Genomic DNA, 6,580 nt, shown 5'->3' with positions numbered 1-6,580 from the left:
AGTTCTCGTGGTAGATTATCGCAAGACTTCCCCCATGCCCAGAGCAACGACAGATGTAAACAAACCCCGGAGGAGTGGAGTCATTAAGTTGAGAGAAGTCATTTGGGTGTTGCCAAGTTTCAGTCAAACAGAAGAAGTCAAACTTACGGCCTGTAAGGAGATCCTGGATGAGATGTCCCTTACCCTTGAGCAACGAATGTTAAGAAGACCGAAGTTGACATCAGCAATGTTATCATGCTTGACGTCAGAGTCCTGCAACGGGTCGGGTATAAGTGGGTAAAACGGGTGGATTTTGACATTCCTAAAATTCACGGGCGGGGATGCGGGCGTATAATTAACTCCTTGCGGGTGGGTAGTAGCGCGGATGAAAAATATGCACAATATTTGTATGTCTAAATTACCATTATAGGCAACAACGATATGACATTTGACCCATCACGTCACCACCACTGCGACAGTGCGACTGTTGATGCTTCTCATAGCCTAGTTGGAGCAAGCGTTGCATCTCCATGTTTTCTGTGCTGATGCGGTCATGATGAGTTCATGTACCGGCTAACATGTAAGGGTTGCGCTGCCAATAAAGCACCTAAAAGCTGTCACAAAGAACCGGCAAAAAATTAATGATTATGATTATGTATATAGCAAGGAGACATGTTAATTGTTTATTAATAAACATTTCTGTGTCAGTGGCTGCAAAGATGAAGTTGAAGATGCTGACTCGCGATCTTCGCAGTAGTGAAATGCACATTTCATTCGGATTACATAAGCAGTCTGTTTTCTTTCATTTTGAATTGCTGTTTAAAAGTAGACATTCCAATAAAGATATATTCCTCAGGTCTGTGAGGCAAGTAGGCTACCTTATACGCTGAGTTTTACTTCATTTATGATACGAGCTCCAGTTCTCCCCGGCGCATCCGTGTCGTGATCATCTGTTGTCTGCTATATTTACTTCCTATTTATTAAATACAGGCAATTGTTTGATGAAATATTGATTAAAATTAAGATACAATTAATACAAAACGAAATTAACTTTTAAGAATTTTTTAAAAGTTAAGAATAAAGCACTTTAAATTGGAATGATTTTAGCATGTGTGATTTATCGCGGGCACGGGTCGGGTAACGGGCAAAATACTAACGGGTCTGGGCGGGTGCGGATTTAATTTTGATATTATCACGGGTGACGGGTCGGATCTGGGGGCGGGTATCCAAAAATGGACCCGTGCAGGACTCTGCTTGACGTTAATGTTAGCCGACCAAGCTAGGCTGGCTAACACACTGTGATTGACAGCCCTACCAGAGCTCCTAGGAGGGCGACGAGTGGTGGACCAGAGTGAAGTGATGGCCTTGTGATGGCCTTATCGAGATGGAAATTCCGCCGGGACCCACGATGGATGTATCTCTGACGCGGGATAAGAGCGATGTCCGGGTGGAGGTGCAATACCTCCGGCATAGGTTCGGACAGATGGTCGCGGAGTTGGAGGAGCTCAGCAGCCGTGAATTGCAGTAAACCTGCCACAGGCTGATACAGCAGCGACAGGAGAATCCATGTGAAGACAGACCAGAAATAAATCCTGCTAGGCCACATCATAAGATTCAAGCGAGTGCAGAGTCAATTCGCCCGGAAGCGTACACACAAACAGAGTTTTCCCGGTGAGTAGTGGCAGCAAGTTGTGCCAGCGTCCACTCCCAGAAATTGGAACCACTTCCTTGGAAGTAGATAATGAGTTATGTGTATGCCAGGTTAAAGGGATAGTTCACCCAAAAATTAAAATTCTATCATCATTTACTCATCCTCAAGTTGTTCCAAATCTGTATAAATTTCTTTGTTCTGTTGGACACAAAAGAAGATATTTTGAATAAAGTTTGTAACCAGGCCACTTTGGAGCACAGATTTTGAACAACTTCAGGGTGAGTAAATAATGATAGAATTTTCATTTTTGGGTGAACTATCCCTTTAAAGAGATGTGTTTTTAGTCTAGATTTAAACTAACAGAGTGTCTGCTTCATGAACAATGTTAGGAAGACTGTTCCAAAGTTTAGGTGCTAAAAAAAAAAAAAAAAGATCCACTGCCTGCGGTTGATTTTGAAATTCTAGGTATTATCAACTGGCCAGAATTTTGAGATCGCAATAGACGTGAAGGACTATAATGTGTTAAGAGCTCCCTCAAGTACTGGGGAGCTTAACCATTTAGTGTTTTGTAAATAATTAGCATGACTTTAAAATGTATATGACATTGGCTCCTGGCTCCCATGGCACTTCTCGTAAAGAGTAGGGATGTAACCCCGGTGTCCTGGCCAAATTCCCTCCATAGGCCCATACCAATCATGGCCTTCTAATAATCCCCATACATTGAATTGGCTCTTTCACTCTCTCTCCTCTCCACCTTCAGCTGGTGTGTGGTGAGCGCACTGGCGCCGTTGTACTGTGGCTGCCGTCGCATCATCCAAGTGGATGCTGCACACTGGTGGTGGATGAGGAGAGACCCCTGATATGATTGTAAAGCGCTTTGGGTGTACAGTAGTACATATGAAAGTGCTATATAAATGCCTCATTCATTCATTGGTAACACTGTACAATAAGGTTGTATTGTAACCTTAGTTAATGTATTAGTTAGCATTAACTAACCATGAACAACACCTCTGTTCAGCTTTAGTTAATGTTTGTTAATATAAACGCATATATTAATGCAACTATTCATGTTAACAGCGCAATTAGTTATCATTAGTTAATGCATTAGTTAACATGAACTAATCATGAACAACACTTATGTTCAGCATTAGTTAATCTTTGTTAATGTTAACACACATACATTAATGCATATATTCATTTTAACAGCGCAATTAGTTAACATTAGTTAATCTTTGTTAACGTTAACTCATGCATATATTAATGCATCTATTCATGTTAACAGTGCAATTTGTTAACATTAGTTAATGCATTAGATAATGTGAACTAATCACGAACAATGCCTGTAAATAGCCTTAATGTTTTAAGGTTAACTTATTGTACATATTTACATTTACTTTATTTGACACACTAAGGGTGAACATTTCTAACTCACCATCTTACCCTAAAGGTACAAATGCCATTGTGTATCTTATCAGCATTATTTATTAATATGGCATTGATTTGGACTGTAAACATAATTCAGAAGTGGAAACCATCTGAACATTAACAGATATGTTGTTCATGTTTATATGCACTTTACTATTGTTACTTACATTCAACAAAACATTTATTAATGGAATTTGTGAACCTTATTGTAAAATGTACACTATTTCAACATTGTCTAATGTGTTACTAAAATTTGTAGACCCTTCATTAACATGACTTACCATTAACAAAGCATTCTTTAATGGAATTTGTGAACCTTATTGTAAAGTGTAGCAAATTAGCTCAAAAGAAATATGAATAATTAATCATAACTAGTTATAATTAATTATAAATATTTGGATCAGTTAATAAAATTAACTTGATGTAATAAAATTAATATTACAATCAATTAACCTGTTTGGCCAATGAACACTCAGTGTTAATTTTTATTAATTCTAAGAAATGTTAATTTCCAGGTTATGGGAAATACATTTTTTTTTTATTATTATTGTACAGTACTACTCAGAGCATGTAGTCAGGATCTGCAAGATTAGGGACTCCAGTATATGAGCATGAAACACGGACAGCTGTAATGGAGGGGATGAAGTCCACTGAAGGTGTGGGTAGTGTTGAACCCATGTGCAGTTTTATTATTATTATAATCCAAAAATACAAAATATAAACATGAAACAAAAACAAAGACTTGACTTGACTGGACTTGACAAACGCACACCAAACAGCGGGTTACATAAACAAAGCTAAACCAGAGTACAATGGACCATGAGAGCTATTTATACAGGGAGACTAATGACAAAACAAGGAACACCTGTGAACAAACAAGACAGAGGACCAGTGGCAAGACAGAACTGAGATCATATGACAATGACAACCAATCAGAACATGACATGACACAGGGGAAGCACATGACAAACAGATGAGGGCAATGGAAATCACATGACACAAAACATGGCAAACAAGGAAAACAAACAAAGCAATGAAACAAAGCATGACTATGAAAATAAACCATAAAACGTGAACATGAAACAAAACCAAAACAAGACATGACATGACAGAATCCCCCCCTCTAGAGGACGGCTCCTGACGCCCAACAACAAAACCAAAAACTATAGTTCAGGGGGGTGGTCTTGGGGGAGGGATGGTGGGCCAGGCCCATGCAGGGGAATAGGGGGACCTGGGCAAGGCAGAGGCCTGGCATCACAAAGCCCTGGCGTGGCATCACTAAGCTCTGGCGTGGCATGAAGAAGCTCTGGCGTGGCATGACGAGATTCTGACGTTGCATGGCGCTGGGATGATGGCCATCTCAGGGTGAGACTCTGATGTGGCGGCCATCTCGGGGCGTGACACTGGCGCAGCGGCCTTGATGGTGAAGCAGCTGGCAGGCTCGTGTGCTAAGCAGCCGGCGGACTCATGAGCAAAGTGGCCGGCTCGAGCCGAGACACTGGCATGGCAGGCATAGCAGACATGGCTGGAGCAGGCATTGGCGTGCCTGCCAGGCATTGGCAGGCATAGCAGACATGGCTGGAGCAGGCATTGGCGTAGCATAAAAAATCCCAGACATGAACGTGGGGGCATGAAGACAGTCAGGTGTGGTGGATACTGTAGGTTTGTGGGGCTCGTTATCCACAAACCCCACAGTAAATGATGATCCACATAACTGCAGGGCGTAGTCGACATACTGAACCAGGGAAAAGTGACTTATTCCCCCAGGCAGTCGAGAACGCAGGGGTTCATTGAGTCCAAAACGAAAAATGTCCTTAAGTGCCAAGTCATTAAAATCTACTAGATGGTACACATTGCAAAAGTCCTGGACATAGTCCTCAACAGAACGGTTACCTTGGCAAAGGCTCAGGAGATGTGAAACTGCTGGGTTCATAGTTGCGGTCTAGCTTTCTGTAATGGAGGGGATGAAGTCCACTGAAGGCGTGTGTAGTGTTGAACCCATGTGCACTTTTATTAAAGATGATCCAAAAATACAAAATATAAACATGAAACAAAAACAAAGACGTGACGTGACGTGATGTGACTTGAAACAAACACAAATGCACACCAAACAGCGGGTTACATATACAAAGCTAGACCAGAGTACAATGGAACATGAGGGCTATTTATACAGGGAGACTAATGACAAAACAAGGAACACCTGTGAACAAACAAGACAGAGGACCAATGGCAAGACAGAACTGAGATCATATGACAATGACAACCAATCAGAACATGACACATGAGACAGGGGAAGCACATGACATGAACACATGAGGACAATGGAAATCACATGACACAAAACATGTCAAACAAGGAAAACAAACAAAGCAATGAAACAAAGCATGACTATGAAAATAAACCATAAAATGTGAACATGAAACAAAACCAAAACAAGACATGACAACAGCTTTATGTGTGACAATACTTTATTAACTAGACTAAACACTTGAACTACTCTAACATTCACACACATTCATGCATACAGTTTACCAAGGGAAAGAGAGAGCTGAAGCATAATACAGGAAAGCAAGAAGTTATTGCATTGTTTGAAATTCAGCAGATCAACAGCCTTGAACGAACCATCAGTTTAGTTCTAACAAACACTTTTTTTAAAGGGGATTAAGGATACTTAATGTATCAAATAATAAGACTAAGTTTGATACTTTCATGTCTCGCCCATTTAAATTGAATGGTCCTGATGCAATTTGTTGAGGCTCCAGTTGATCTTCGCTGATGTTGTCTTGATGAGAGAAAACCAGTTGGATTCAGAGGATCTTTGGTGGATGAAATGTCTAAGTCGGAGCCTGGCACAAGCCTGGGGTTCCTTAGAAGCTTCTAACTTCTTAGCACCATCTTCACATCAGAGTTTTCTCAGTAAAAGAGAGAGAAGGAAAGGGGCTGTGACCCTGTGAACAGTAATTTTAAAGTGAAGATGTCCCATCCTCTTGAGGTCCCTAGTGAAAAAAAAAGTATACTTTATTGTATTTAAAATATATTCCCTTTTTCTATAGTACACTGCAAATATACTTACAAAAAATGTACTATCATTAAATATATAAAAAGTATATTAGTATCATATTTTCACAATGCAACTTTTAACACACTTTAAAATAATTGTACTTTAGTATATTTTCTAAAAAATATATTTTAGAAAAATATACTTGAAGTGTAAGTTCAGTTTTATTTTTTAAAAGTGTATTTATTTGCACTTTATAAAAATATATTTTAACAATGCACTGAAAGTATATTTAAAAAATACATTATTTAATATCCTGAAGTTGTAGTGTATCTAATGTTAAATTTGAGTATATTTTTTAAGTTTACTTCTTCATCCTTGGAATTCATTATATTACTTGTGCTATTTATTTCAGTATGAATGTATTACAAGCCCATTTAGTATATGCAGTGTAGCCTACACAATTTCCAAATATGTGTAAATGTTTATTAAGTTTACACTGGCAGAATCATTTAACAATCATACAC

Source organism: Chanodichthys erythropterus, chromosome 1 (genome assembly GCF_024489055.1).
Source record: "Chanodichthys erythropterus isolate Z2021 chromosome 1, ASM2448905v1, whole genome shotgun sequence".
NCBI lineage: Eukaryota > Metazoa > Chordata > Actinopteri > Cypriniformes > Xenocyprididae > Chanodichthys > Chanodichthys erythropterus.
Note: the sequence above shows the minus strand (reverse complement) of the source record.